The sequence below is a fragment of the Oryctolagus cuniculus genome, chromosome 16 (assembly GCF_051225735.1).
Source record: "Oryctolagus cuniculus isolate XC-2025 breed Fujian yellow rabbit chromosome 16, ASM5122573v1, whole genome shotgun sequence".
Classification (NCBI taxonomy): Eukaryota; Metazoa; Chordata; class Mammalia; order Lagomorpha; family Leporidae; genus Oryctolagus; species Oryctolagus cuniculus.
The window spans coordinates 89,620,873-89,634,989 of record NC_142882.1 but is presented as its reverse complement, the minus strand read 5'-3'; the positions used below and the strand labels follow the sequence as shown (position 1 = coordinate 89,634,989).

The following is a 14,117-nucleotide window of genomic DNA, read 5'->3' as shown; positions in this document are numbered from 1 at the left end:
AGTGCTGGCTGCACCCTGTATGGGAGTGAGGGAGCCCTGAGTGCTGGCTGTACCCTATATGGGAGTGAGGGAGCCCTGAGTCCTGGCTGTACCTATATGGGAGTGAGGGAGCCCTGAGTGCTGGCTGTACCCTATATGGGAGTGAGGGAGCCCTGAGTCCTGGCTGTACCTATATGGGAGTGAGGGAGCCCTGAGTGCTGCTGTACCCTGTATGGGCGTGAGGGAGCCCTGAGTGCTGGCTGTACCCTATATGGGAGTGAGGGAGCCCTGAGTCCTGGCTGTACCCTGTATGGGAGTGAGGGAGCCCTGAGTGCTGGCTGCACCCTATATGGGAGTGAGGGAGCCCTGAGTCCTGGCTGTACCCTATATGGGAGTGAGGGAGCCCTGAGTGCTGGCAGCACCCTATACGGGAGTGAGGGAGCCCTGAGTGCTGGCTGCACCCTATATGGGAGTGAGGAAGCCCTGAGTGCTGGCAGCACCCTATATGGGAGTGAGGGAGCCCTGAGTCCTGGCTGTACCCTGTATGGGAGTGAGGGAGCCCTGAGTGCTGGCTGCACCTATACGGGAGTGAGGGAGCCCTGAGTGCTGGCTGTACCCTATACGGGAGTGAGGGAACCCTGAGTCCTGGCTGTACCCTATATGGGAGTGAGGGAGCCCTGAGTGCTGGCTGCACCCTGTATGGGAATGAGGGAGCCCTGAGTCCTGGCAGCACCCTATACGGGAGTGAGGGAGCCCTGAGTGCTGGCTGCACCCTATATGGGAGTGAGGGAGCCCTGAGTCCTGGCTGTACCCTATATGGGAGTGAGGGAGCCCTGAGTGCTGGCAGCACCCTATACGGGAGTGAGGGAGCCCTGAGTGCTGGCTGCACCCTATATGGGAGTGAGGAAGCCCTGAGTGCTGGCAGCACCCTATATGGGAGTGAGGGAGCCCTGAGTCCTGGCTGTACCCTGTATGGGAGTGAGGGAGCCCTGAGTGCTCGCTGCACCTATACGGGAGTGAGGGAGCCCTGAGTGCTGGCTGTACCCTATACGGGAGTGAGGGAACCCTGAGTCCTGGCTGTACCCTATATGGGAGTGAGGGAGCCCTGAGTGCTGGCTGCACCCTGTATGGGAATGAGGGAGCCCTGAGTCCTGGCAGCACCCTATACGGGAGTGAGGGAGCCCTGAGTGCTGGCTGTACCCTATATGGGAGTGAGGGAGCCCTGAGTGCTGGCTGCACCGTATATGGGAGTGAGGGAGCCCTGAGTCCTGGCTGTACCCTGTATGGGAGTGAGGGAGCCCTGAGTGCTGGCTGCACCCTGTATGGGAGTGAGGGAGCCCTGAGTGCTGGCTGTACCCTATATGGGAGTGAGGGAGCCCTGAGTCCTGGCTGTACCTATATGGGAGTGAGGGAGCCCTGAGTGCTGGCTGTACCCTATATGGGAGTGAGGGAGCCCTGAGTCCTGGCTGTACCTATATGGGAGTGAGGGAGCCCTGAGTGCTGCTGTACCCTGTATGGGCGTGAGGGAGCCCTGAGTGCTGGCTGTACCCTATATGGGAGTGAGGGAGCCCTGAGTGCTGGCTGCACCTATATGGGAGTGAGGGAGCCCTGAGTGCTGGCTGTACCCTTTATGGGAGTGAGGGAGCCCTGAGTCCTGGCTGTACCCTGTATGGGAGTGAGGGAGCCCTGAGTGCTGGCTGCACCTATATGGGAGTGAGGGAGCCCTGAGTGCTGGCTGTACCCTATATGGGAGTGAGGGAGCCCTGAGTGCTGGCTGTACCCTATATGGGAGTGAGGGAGCCCTGAGTGCTGGCTGCACCCTATATGGGAGTGAGGGAGCCCTGAGTCCTGGCTGCACCCTATATGGGAGTGAGGGAGCGCTGAGTGCTGGCTGTACCTATATGGGAGTGAGGGAGCCCTGAGTGCTGGCTGCACCTATACGGGAGTGAGGGAGCCCTGAGTGCTGGCTGTACCTATATGGGAGTGAGGGAGCCCTGAGTGCTGGCTGCACCTATATGGGCGTGAGGGAGCCCTGAGTGCTGGCTGTACCCTGTATGGGAGTGAGGGAGCCCTGAGTCCTGGCTGCAGCACTTCCGATGCAGCATCTTGTTAATGTGCACCCTGGGAGGCAGCACGTTGAGTCCTGCCATCTCTGTGGGAGACCTACAGTGAGTTCCCGGCTCCTGGCTTTGGCTGGCCCAACCCTGGCTGTTGTGGACTGCTGGCTGGGTGCTATGGACCCAGACTTCTTTCTTCCCCAATTAAAGCCCTCACTTTCCTGTGCATTTCTTTCACTGAATAAAACGCTTCAAGCTTTCCACATCACCTGGTCTTTTTTGAGCCGATATTCAGATTTCTTATCTGAGTAGATGGCAAGAACCTACAGGATTATCAAATATTAAAATTATTAATAAGCTGGACGATAGCATCCTGACCCAGTTTCTTTTTTTTTTTTTTTTTTTTTGACAGGCAGAGTGGACAGTGAGAGAGAGAGAGAGACAGAGAGAAAGGTCTTCCTTCGCCGTTGGTTCACCCTCCAATGGCCACTGCGGCCGGCGCACCGCACTGATCCAAAGGCAGGAGCCAGGTGCTTCTCCTGGTCTCCCCTGGGGTGCAGGGCCCAAGCACTTGGGCCATCCTTCACTGCATTCCCCGGCCACAGCAGAGAGCTGGCCTGGAAGAGGGGCAACCGGGACAGAATCCGGCGCCCTGACCAGGACTAGAACCTGGTGTGCTGGCGCCGCAAGGCAGAGGATTAGCCTAGTGAGCCACGGCGCCGGCCCCCATTTCTTTCTTCTTAATACGAGACAGCGTCCATCCTACCATGGAGCACATTGATGCATGCAGTGCAGTGCCTCGCATGGAAAACGAGCTTCAGGACTCCCGGCTGTGGCCTGCGCTAAGACGAGGGTCAAGTGCCAGGGACGTTGATTCTCCCGCTGGGCATCTCCCAGCCTGAAAGGCTGTGCCCGGGGCACGGCAGGCAGGAGGAGGTGTGCAGAGAACGGACCGAGTGAGCTAATGCAGTTTCTGCCTCGTGTTAAATCCTCAGTATCTTTGTTGAGCGATCAGATTCCGTCCTGAGCAGGCAGTTAGGCGGAATCCTGTACCCATCTGTCTGCAATCCTGAACCCCTGCAGTGCTGCAGCCCCCACCCGCCGGCCTGCAGACTTGAGCGTAGGGAAGCCAGGGTGCTCAGGGCTCTGGCAAGGCGCCTGCAGGGTGCGGGCCCCGCCGCGGGGCCTCCTGCGCCGGCCGGCCCTGGCCACACCACCTGCGCTGCGTGCAGCTGGAAGAAGCTCCCTCGAGTTTTAACTGGAAAGCAAGCCAAGGGAGGCTCGCCCGCAGCTGCTCTCTCCCTCTTTGCCGCCCGCTATCTTGTTGTCCAAGGTTCCTGTGAGATAGACGTTTGTAAAGGAGCCAAGGGCTGAAAAGAAGTAGCAGGGGAGTCCAGAGAGCAGTGAGGTTGCCTAACGCAGCCCCGGCCTTCGACAGCTGTTATCCACAGGGTCTTTCCACACTCAGAATGTTTGCTTTCCCTCCGGACGCCCCACGAGAGTTTATCTCCGCCTCCTGGGCCTTGCCGGGCGTCCTGCAGCGGAGCAGGCAGAGGTCAGTCACAGCGTCGGCTGGGCCTCTTCTGCCACCGCGATGTGAGGCGGCAGCCGTGGTGCCCCAGGAAACCCAGCCCAGAGCCCAGCGAAGAGAGTGCGGGCCGCGGGAGGCTGCCTGCAGGCAGGGCGCCCTGCTTGTGTGTGTGCCTCCTTGTCAGAGGTGGAGGGAGGGGACGAGGCCAGGACTGTGGCTTGGCGGCTCCCGGTGGCGTGTGAGCCCTCGGCGAATCTCCATCACGGGTCCCCACGTTGGTTCCCAGACGCCTCCGTGAGGGAGGCACCAAGGAGCCAGGTCCCGGGCTCGTCTGTGTCGGCAGGTGAACATTCGGCTGCTGCTTTGGAAGCCTGCCTAAGATGGACAAAAATATTGATGAGAAGTCATTCCACTTTGAATGAAAATTAACATGAGCCCAACCGGCGCTGTGGTATCGTGGGCTAAGCCTCCACCTCCAGCAGCAGCATCTCATATGGGCGCCGGTCAAGTCCCGGCTGCTCCATGTCCCATCCAACTCTCTGCTGTGGCCTGGGAAGGCAGTGGAAGATGGATCAAGTGCTTGGGCCCCTGCACCTGCATGGGAGACCCAGAGGAAGCTCCTGGCTCCTGGCTTCAGATCAGTCCAGCTCCAGCCCTTGCGGCCATCTGGGGAGTGGACCAACGGATGGAAGACCTTTCTCTCTGTCTCTCCCTTTCTCTCTGTAACTCTACCTCTCAAACAAATAAATAAATAAAATCTTTTAAAAACATTTAAAAAATAAAATGAGCCCAAAATGCAAGAGCTGCAACCTGAACCTTCCTAAATGAGAACGGCCGTGCCCTGGCCAGGTCAGCTTGCACAAAGCCCCAGGATGGCATCCACCATTGCGTGGCCCAGATAATGGAATCTCCTGGTCCCCATGAAAAGGCATTCAGATGGCTCACTTACTGAACAGGAAAATCCTAGTTGAAGAATGGCTCCTCTTCCTGCAGTACTCACGGCGCCTGTCTTGGCTTGTCTGGGGATAACTGCTTAGTTTCTTAGCACCGACACCCGAAGATGCCGTGGCTCTCTCCCCTCGCTCTTCTGCCCGGGCCTTTGATCCCAGGCACTCCTACAAGGCCATCCCGAGCTGGCCCCGCCTTCCGCGCTGTCCCACGGGCCCCCGTCTCGTGAGCATTGCCAGAGTTGGGGGCTGCTCCTCATGCTCTTGCCTCGGTCCCCACCCTCTCTCCGTGCTGGGCTTTCTGCCGTCTTGGCCCCCACCCGCCCTACCGGGCTCCAGTGGACGCCCTCCCTCCCCGGTGCTCCCTGCATTGCCTGCAGGAGGCCTTTGACTGGTGACTTGGTAGCTACGGGCAGGGCTCACGGCGGCCTGTTTAGACGTGGGGAGGCCACCCTGAGCTCCCCCAGTGCACGTGTGGAGCCTCCCTCCAGCAGGCCTCTGTGTGGCTTCTCTGCCCCCCAGCCCCGCAGGCGTGCCCTCGCCTTGCCTATGCCCTCTCCCGGGCTCGGCTGCTTGGTCTCCTCCTGGCTGGCGTCTCATGGACGTGGCCCCTTCTTTGGGTTTGCGCTCTTGTCCCTTTGCGGGTGTTTTGCGGAGGCCACTGGAAGTTTCTCAGGCTGCCTGGCGCGGCTGCTGTCCCCTCTGAGTCGGGCCAGCGCCCATCTCTGGATGTTTGCCACACAGTCAGAGGTACAGATCGCTCGCGTTTCTCCCCGTCCTCCCTTCTCATTCGATGGTGTCTTGCTTCGACAGAGTTGGGCTAATATGGTGGTGCTGGGCTGCTCTCGGGGTCGTGGAGGTCGTGAGGCCCCTCTGAGCTCTCGGAGGTGAGAGCAGCCACCGGGAGACAGGGCTGTGCTGTGCAGAAGGCACACACGCTCTACCACTTGTGCTGACGTTGCAGGCCCGTGTCGCAGCTGTCCGTGTAGCATCTCAGTCACCAGGACTGGTCCCGCAGTTTCACTTTTCTGGTCTACAGTGATTGCACTTTGAAGTCAGAGTTGGGTCTGCTCAGCGCAACGACTGGTATTGTTCCCATCTCTTAGTGCATACTGGAAGGGTGTTTGCATTTTCTAAAAGTCTGAGCGAGTTTCGTATCTGCAGCTCTGTGTCCATGGGCACGCTGGGCTATGGGTGTCTTCTAGGAATTTCTGTCTCGGTGTTGGTTATTTCTTCTAAATCCTTGAGAATTATAAAACTGTAGATTATGAAACTAGCAAGAGCAATGAGAGAGCCTGGGCGTCATTTCTGTCCCAGAGGACATTTGAGCCTGGTTTGCACGGACCCGCAGGGCAGGTGGGAGCTGACATCGCCGTAAGGACACCCGGGCTCAGGGAGTTGGACTGGTTCGCTGAGTTCGTCCAGAACGGTTGAGGAAATCTGGTGTGTGAACCGGGATCTTTTGGCTGCAAATCCTGTGTTCCAGTGCCTCTCGCACTCAGCCAAGTCTGGTGACTACTGTTTATATTAATTATTATTCCTTCCAAGTTGTTAGAGGAAATAGCTCAAAGAACAGTACATTCTCGATTGTGCTGAGGTTTCCGTCCAAGCCGTCGCTCAGCCCTGCAGCGTGTTTCCCCGGTGTGGCCACAAGTAAGCGCGGCTCCCGCGGCGGCAGCCACAGACTCCTTCCCGTGTGAACAGGCTGCTCCCGCTCCTCCAGTGCCTCTGCGTCCTCCCAAGAAATGTGTTGTGTCTGAGCTGGAAACCAGGTGGCCCATTTCCCAGATATGCGGCTGGCAAGTCCCAGTGTTTTCCCCCGCAGTGCGAAGTTCTGTCTGCACCTCTTCCTGGACCCCCTCTCGCCGGCGTTCTCATGGTCCTCTAGTTGCTGTTTGCCAGGGAAAACCACTGTGGTCAAGCAGCTTCTCCCAGCAGGTCATGGCTGGGACACAGGTGAGCCAAGGCCCTGTTGCTCAGAGCCCAGTGTGGCCCGTGGCTGCAGACTGCAGGGAAGGGGGCAGGGGGAGCAGTGCAAATGGAAATGGGATGTGGTGCTGTCCGCAGTGGTCAGCCAGGCCCCAGGAGGGGGGGCCTGTGCAGGGCTGGCCTGCCCGTGCCATCGCCCACGCTATCGCCAAGCAACACATCCTGGCCCCCCAGTGCATTCTGAGGGATCCCAGAGTCCTCCACAGTGTCTCATCAGCTTTTCCTGAGCACAGTGAAATATCGGAGACAATCTGCTTAGAAGCAAAGAGATGCATTTAGCTTACAGGGTCGGAGGTTGAGAGTCAAGATCGGGGGACCTTGTTTTGGCCTCTGGCGAGGGAGGCCCGTGGCGGCAGCAGAAGCAGACACATCAGGAGCTGGGAAGCAGAGAGGGAGTCTGGGCTTTGTAACAACCCTCTCGTGAGAACTGCTCTCCAGGACAAGCCCCCAGTGACTCACCCCTACCTCCTGAAGGGTCCCCTTCCTCCAGGAAGGCCCTGGGGTCAAGCCTCTGACACATGGGCCTGTGTGGGAGAGCTGCCCCTTGAACCACATCATTCTACGTCTGAACCCAAGGGCTCACGTCCACCGATGCGAGACGCCCTCATTCTGTCCCCAAGGGTCTCAAAGTCTTACTATTCCAGGCCGGTGCCGCGGCTCACTAGGCTAATCCTCCGCCTGTGGCGCCAGCACCCCAGGTTCTAGTCCCGGTCAGGGCGCCAGATTCTGTCCCTGTTGCTCCTCTTCCAGTCTAGCTCTCTGCTGTGGCCTGGGAGTGCAGTGGAGGATGGCCCAAGTGCTTGGGCCCTGCACCCCAGGGGAGACCAGGAGGAAGCTCCTGGCTCCTGGCTTCGGATTGGCGCAGCACCGGCCGTAGCGACCATTTGGGGGGTGAACCAACAGAAGGAAGACCTTTCTCTCTCTCTCTCTCTCTCTCTCTCTCTCTCTCATTGTCTAACTCTGCCTGTCAAAAAACAAGCAAACAAAAAAACTTACTATTCCAGTATTGCTTATGAGACCAAGTCCAAAGTCTTGTCTGAGACTCAGATCCCCTTAGCTATGAGTCCCTGGTCAATGAAAAGCAAGTTAGAGACACCCAAGGTCCAATGACTGGGCGGGCACAGGGCAAACATTCGTAGCAGAACAGAGGAGGAATCAACCCAAGGCAAGACTGGAACCCAGCAGGGCCCAGGTGAGGCCATGGCTGCATGCGCGGCGTCTGGGGCTCCCTGGCAGGGCTTGGGCGGCCTTGTCCCTGGCTCTTGCTGGGTGTGGCCGTGCCGACCGCGTGTCTGCAGCTCTCCTGCGCTGGCCCTGCACCTGGCAGTCCTACGTCCTGGGGTTCTGGTGGTAGTGCTGCCCTGTGAGTGTGTTGGCCCTGGCTGATGGCTGTGACTTCCCGGGTGGGCACGATACGCTGCGTGTTCTCCTCTGCACTGGGCGTCTCCGCAGAGCCCCTGCGCACACTCCTGCCTGGCCTCCCAGGCTGTCCTCTGAGCCCGAGTGGAAGCTGCCGTGACCCCGTGGACACCTGCATGCTGAACATCCGCAGAGCCAGCTTGGAGGGGACCCCGCGGCCAGGATGGTCCCTGGAGCCAGAGCTGCAGCTGTGGGGGCTGCACAAGAAACAAATCCCGCCAGAGTCCGGGTGAGCCGTGGAAAATGTCGGCCCTGCCAGGACCCGGCCTGTGGTGGGAGGGGCGCCTTGAAGACCTCCGAGATGCTCTCAAGGCCTTCCTGCTGTTTGACCATTAGCGTACGATGTTCCCCTCCGTCTGTGCCAGGCTCCTCCCTTCCTCACTGCACCACAGGGTCCTGTCCTGGACTTGCTCCCCACCCCCTCCTCTGGCCAGGTGGTAAGAATTTCCCACAGGCCAGCACCGTGACTCACTAGGCTAATCCTCCGCCTTGCGGTGCCGGCACACCGGGTTCTAGTCCAGGTCGGGGCGCTGGATTCTGTCCCGGTTGCCCCTCTTCCAGGCCAGCTCTCTGCTGTGGCCCGGGAGTGCAGTGGAGGATGGCCCAGGTGCTTGGGCCCTGCACCCCATGGGAGACCAGGAGGAGCACCTGGCTCCTGGCTTTGGATCAGCACGGTGCGCCAGCCACAGCTGCCATTGGAGGGTGAACCAACGGCAAAGGAAGACCTTTCGCTCTGTCTGTCTCTCACTGTCCACTCTGCCTGTCAAAAAAAAAAAAAAAAAAAGAATTTCGCAGGCCTGTCCGTGATGATCCATGCACTGTCTGGAGCCGAGCGCCTCAGCCCGGTGGTGCTCGGCATCTCACTCTGCCGACATCCCAGTTCATCTCCTGGCCCGAGTAGCACCAGGACATGCACGTGGTCCAGCCGTATTCTCTGCAGTGGTGAGACCAGGAGGTCCCTGTCACAGGAAATGACCCGTTGCAGATGCTTAAAGAACTCGCTCAGACACGTGGAGCAGAGCTGGGGTCGCTGGACGCTGGGAGGGAACAGCAGGGGAGGCCGGGCTGGCTGCTGCTACAGCATGAAAGCAGAGCCGGGGGTACACCTGCGGCACAGTCCCTTCCTAGTTAGGGTGACCGTTACCATATGCTTGCAAGGGAGCAGCAGGCAGGACAGCCAGGGGTGTCCATGCCAGGTGGACTACAACCAAGAAGCATCCTTGCAACTGCACTATTTCCTCAGTTAGGGTGAGTCTAGCGGTGGTCCAGCAGATTTTCCCAGGCAGGGGAAGGTAGGCGATTTGCATCTCTGGGTGGACCCGGGAAGCTTATGTCACCGTTAGTTTAGGGACTCCACCAGGTGCCCTGGGGTCGCCCTGCCCAGTCCCTCCCTCCAAGTTCCTGACTCGCCATCTGAGACCAGCATGGCCCCACTGTCCATTTTCCACCAGCATTCTGCTCCTGGCTGCTCACCAACGTCTAAGTCACTGCGGCTCGGCCTGAGTCTTGCTGTCCTCTGAGCCCCAGGCACCGCTGTCCGGGCTCTCCTGCCTGCTGCTCCCAGCCCTCCCGACGCCGATGCTGCCTCCACGGTTCTAGCTGTGGATCGACCGGCTTCATCGCTGGTTTCCTGCAGTAGTCAGCTTTCGCTACTGTGAAGAAACACTTGAAGCAGCCCCACTTTACAGAGGAAGAGGTTCATGTTGGCTCCTGGTCCCGAGGTCCCACAGTCCAGGGTCCAGCACCCCACGGGCTCAGCCTGTGGCAGAGTGTCGCATTGCAAGAGGCAGGGTCGTGCACGTGTGTGTCTCTGTCTCTGTCGAGTCTGCAGGACTAAATCATGGAGGTTCCACCTGGGTGATGTAAGCCCACATACTTCCCCAAGGCCCGTTGCTGAACACCATAATTGGGGTAAATTTCCACCCTCTTAATTCCATTAACAGAAAAACTGGGCGCTCCGTGCTTGAGCGCAGGGGTCACCCAGCTCCTTCTGTAACTCGTCCAGATCTGACTTCTAACCGGCACTCGCGTCGGGGACGGCCGGATCTCCTGACTTCTAACCGGCTCTCGCGTCGGGGACGGCCGTTGGCATTTGTTGGCAGCAACCTGAAGAGCACAGGAGTGGCAGCCAGGTGGTCTGGTGCCTACGTCATCCGGGGACGCGGTCACAGAGCGCACACACTGGGCTTCCTGCAGGCAGCGGAGGTTTGCTTCCCAGAGTCCTGGCGGCCGGGAGTCCAGGACCGCGGGGCCCGCAGGGCGGGGCTGTCCCGAGAGCTCTTTGCTGGCTTGTAGACTCGCGTATTTTCCTCTTCATGCAGCAGCCAGGGAGCCCCTGAGCTCCCCGGGGCCTCTTTGAGGCGGAGACCCACTGTGAGGACTCTGCCCTCCTGCCCGCCTCACCTCCCACAGACCCCACCTCCTTTTTTTTAAATTTTTTTTTCAATTTTTATTTAATAAATACAAATTTCCAAAGTACAGCTTTTGGATTATAGTGGCTTTGCCCCCCATAACCTCCCTCCCACCCGCAACCATCCCATCTCCCACTCCCTCTTCCATCCCATTCTTCATCAAGATTCATTTTCAATTATCTTTATACACAGAATATCAACTTAGTATATACTGAGCAAAGATTTCAACAGATTACACCCACACAGACACACAAAGTATAGAGTACTGTTTGAGTAGTAGTTTTACCGTTAATTTGCATAGTACAGCATATTAAAGACAGAGAGCTACATGGGGAGTATGTGCACAGTGACTCCCGTTGTTGATTTAACAACTGACACTTATTTATGATTTCAGTAACCACCTGAGGCTCTTGTCATGAGCTGCCAAGGCTGTGGAAGCCTCTTGAATTCACCAACTCCGATCTTATTTAGACAAGGTCATAGTCAAAGTGGAAGTTCTCTCCTCCCTTCAGAGAAAGATACCTCCTTTTCTGATGGCCCGTTCTTTCCACTGGGATCTCACTCACAGAGATCTTTCATTTAGGTCACTTTTTTTTTTGGCCACAGTGTCTAGGCTTTCCATGCCTGAAATACTCTCATGGGCTTTTCAGCCAGATCCAAATGCCTTAAGGGCTGATTGTGAGGCCAGAGTGCTGTTTAGGACATCTGGCATTCTATGAGTCTGCTGTGTATCTCGCTTCCCATGTTGGATCATTCTCCCCTTTATTTATTCTATCGGTTAGTATTAGCAGGTACTAGACTTGTTTATGTGATCCCTTTGACTCTTAGTCCTTTCATTATGATCAATTATGAACTGAAACTGATCACTTTGACTAGTGAGATGGCATTGGTACATGCCACCTTGATGGAATTGAATTGGAATCCCCTGGCACATTTCTAGCTTTACCATTAAGGGTACGTTCGAGTGAGCATGTGCCAAACTGTACATCTCCTCCCTCTCTTGTTCCCTCTCTTATATTTAACAGGGATCACTTTTCAGTAAATTTAAACACCTAAGAATGATTGTGTGTTAATTAAAGAGTTCAACCAATCAACCCTGCCTTCTTACGCCATCCCCTCGGGGGCTAGGCTTCAGCCCTGAACCTGGGAGGGCACACACTTGCAGACCACAGCGTCTGGGGCCCGGCTCCTCACGGCTGCCCCACTGTGAACCCTGGGCAGCGGCTTGCTCACAAGTGTGCCCTGCTCAGTGCCCAGCAGGCCGTGGCTGCTGGTGGATAGATGCTACACAGTCTGCCTTGCAGAGGGCTCTGGGCACTGCTGGGAGCAGCACCTGCAGCAGCCTGGGCGCAGAGCCTGCCTCCGGGAAGGAAGGGAAGCAGGGCAGGGGGCTTTGGGGGCCGGACCCCTCCCACCCCGGGCCCGGGTGCAGGTGGGATCCCGAGGGCCCCTCCTGCAGCATGCCCCAGCACCCGTGAGCCCCTGGACCTGCGTTCCCCCAACTTCTTTGCTGCCTGGGCGGGTGGAGGCAGGAGGGCCCGCACAGAGCCTCCTGGTTGAGCGTCTGAGCTCAGTATGCTTCGGGTTGGGCCAGCGTCTCAGAAGCAAACAGTGGCTGCATTCACTCCCCCGGCAGAACAGCTGCAAGCGGACCCCTCGGTGAGGACTGCCAGGCACACTGTTTCGGTTTCCTTCTTAGGAAGTTCCTGTAATTCTTGAACTTCACCGCTGACTTGTTATTTTGCTCGTTGTGTCCTGGATACCACCTCGACGTGGAGCGTGAACTCAGTCGCACACCTCACTTACTGCCGGTAAACGAGCCAGAGGCTCCTCCCGGCATGCTGGGCGGCCGGCACGCTGGACGGGGGTGGCGGGAGAGGCCGGAGGCGTCTTTCATCCCCTGTGACTCACTTGTGGGGCTGTAACTGGTTTCAGTTATGTCTGAGAAGAAGTATGCGTCCTTGGGTTTTCTTGTCTCACAGAAAATAGAGAGAAAAAAAAAACCATTTCAACATATGGAAGTATGTTAAAAATTCACGGAAAAACTGAATTGAAAGATAAATTTATTTTGTTGCAAAAAATTTTGAAATTCAGGGGTAGTATTTCTTTCATAATACACATTTTCCATGAACTGTTTGAAGATCTTTTGTATATATTTCTTTCTTTCTTTCCTTTTTTAAGGTTGATTTATTTTATTTGAAAGGTAGAGTTACAGAGGCAGAGAGAGAGAGAGAGCGATTCCATCTGCTGATTCACTCCCCAAATGCCTGCAATGGTGGAGCTGAGCTGATCCGAAACCAGGAGCTTCTTCTGGGTCTCCTATGAGGGTGCAGGGGCCCAAGGACTTGGGCCATCTTCTACTGCTTTCCCAGGCCATAGCAGAGAGCTGGATTGGAAGTGGGGCAACCGGGACTCGAACTGGCACCCAAATGGGATGCGGGCACTGCAGGCGGTGACTTTACCCACTAAGCCACAGCACCGGCCCCCGTACATTTCTTAAAGTTTCTGATAAACAGCATTTTTCTATATTAACTTCTTTTCTAGATTAATTTATTCTAAGTTGAAAGATAACAAAAAATCAACGCTTACATTTCTAGGTGATTGTCATAGTATTTTAACAATATTTCATTTACTTATTCTGTATGGATCCTGCTCTGTTCTGGTCTGACGCCCTTCTCTGGACAAAGTGTGTGTTGTGGCCTTGAAGTTTTGGGTCTAAGTAGCTGGGATGTTTACCCTGGTTCTTGTCCCTGCAGAGAGCAGAACTCAGGGCAGGGGCGAGAGCAGAGGAGGGCACCTGAGTGATCACGGACTCCTGCTGCTCTTCCATGCCGAGCAGAGCTGTGGGTGGGGGAGGAGTTGTGGTGGCGTCTGTTGGGGTGTGCGCTACACACAGCATGCTGTTTTTGTTTGTTTTGTTTTGTTTTGTTTTTTGACAGGCAGAGTGGACAGTGAGAGAGATAGAGAGAGAGAAAGGTCTTCCTTTTCCATTGGTTCACCCCTCAATGGCCGCTGTGGCCGGCATGCTGTGCTGATCGAAGGCAGGAGCCAGGTGCTTCTCCTGGTCTCCCATGGGGTGCAGGGCCCAAGCACTTGGGCCATCCTCCACTGCACTCCCGGGCCACAGCAGAGAGCTGGCCTGGAAGAGGGGCAACCAGGACAGAATCCGGTGCCCCGACCGGGACTAGAACCCGGGGTGCTGGCGCTGCAGGCGGAGGATTAGCCTAGTGAGCTGCGGCGCCGGCCCAGCATGCTGTTTTGATGGACATGCACATCGGAAAGAATTCCTACAGCTGAGCAAGTTAGCACACCCCTCTCCCCACAAAGCTGCCTTGTGTGTGAGTGTGTGAAGAGCCCCCAGAGTCCGCTGCCTTAAACTCTCTACCCGCATTGCACCACTGCTAACGCCGGCCAGTGGTCTTCCTGCCGACTGCGGCTTCACACCCTGGGCTCTATCTCCCTCCCCACCAAGCCCTCGGGCCCGGTCACCACCCACTCTGTTCTCTTTCCAGGCCTTCAACTTGAGTGCCCCAGGGGCGCCAGCCTTTCTGTGCCCTGTTATTCCATTCTCTGCTCCATCCACACTGTCCCAAATGGTGCATTTCCTTTAATACAGGCGAGTCATTTACACTCACACACACACACACATACACACGCACACGCACAAGTGTGTGTCCACTCATCCCCACCGTGGGAAATGGTTGAGTCTAAAATCCATACGCCTTTGCTTGTCCCCGGCTCCCGCCTTAAATCCGCTTCTCAAGTTGCTTTGTTTTCATAATGG

At 56.9% G+C, this 14,117-nt stretch overlaps 1 long non-coding RNA gene across 1 annotated transcript; it reads left to right on the top strand.

The window, feature by feature from the left end:
• Nucleotides 1-4,906: 4,906 nt before the first annotated feature.
• On the top strand, nucleotides 4,907-12,417 carry LOC149121865 (uncharacterized). The gene is made up of 3 exons (XR_016222874.1): nucleotides 4,907-6,470; nucleotides 7,956-9,833; nucleotides 9,928-12,417. It is a non-coding gene; the product is annotated as an uncharacterized LOC149121865 (long non-coding RNA).
• The last annotated feature ends 1,700 nt before the right edge of the window (nucleotides 12,418-14,117 follow it).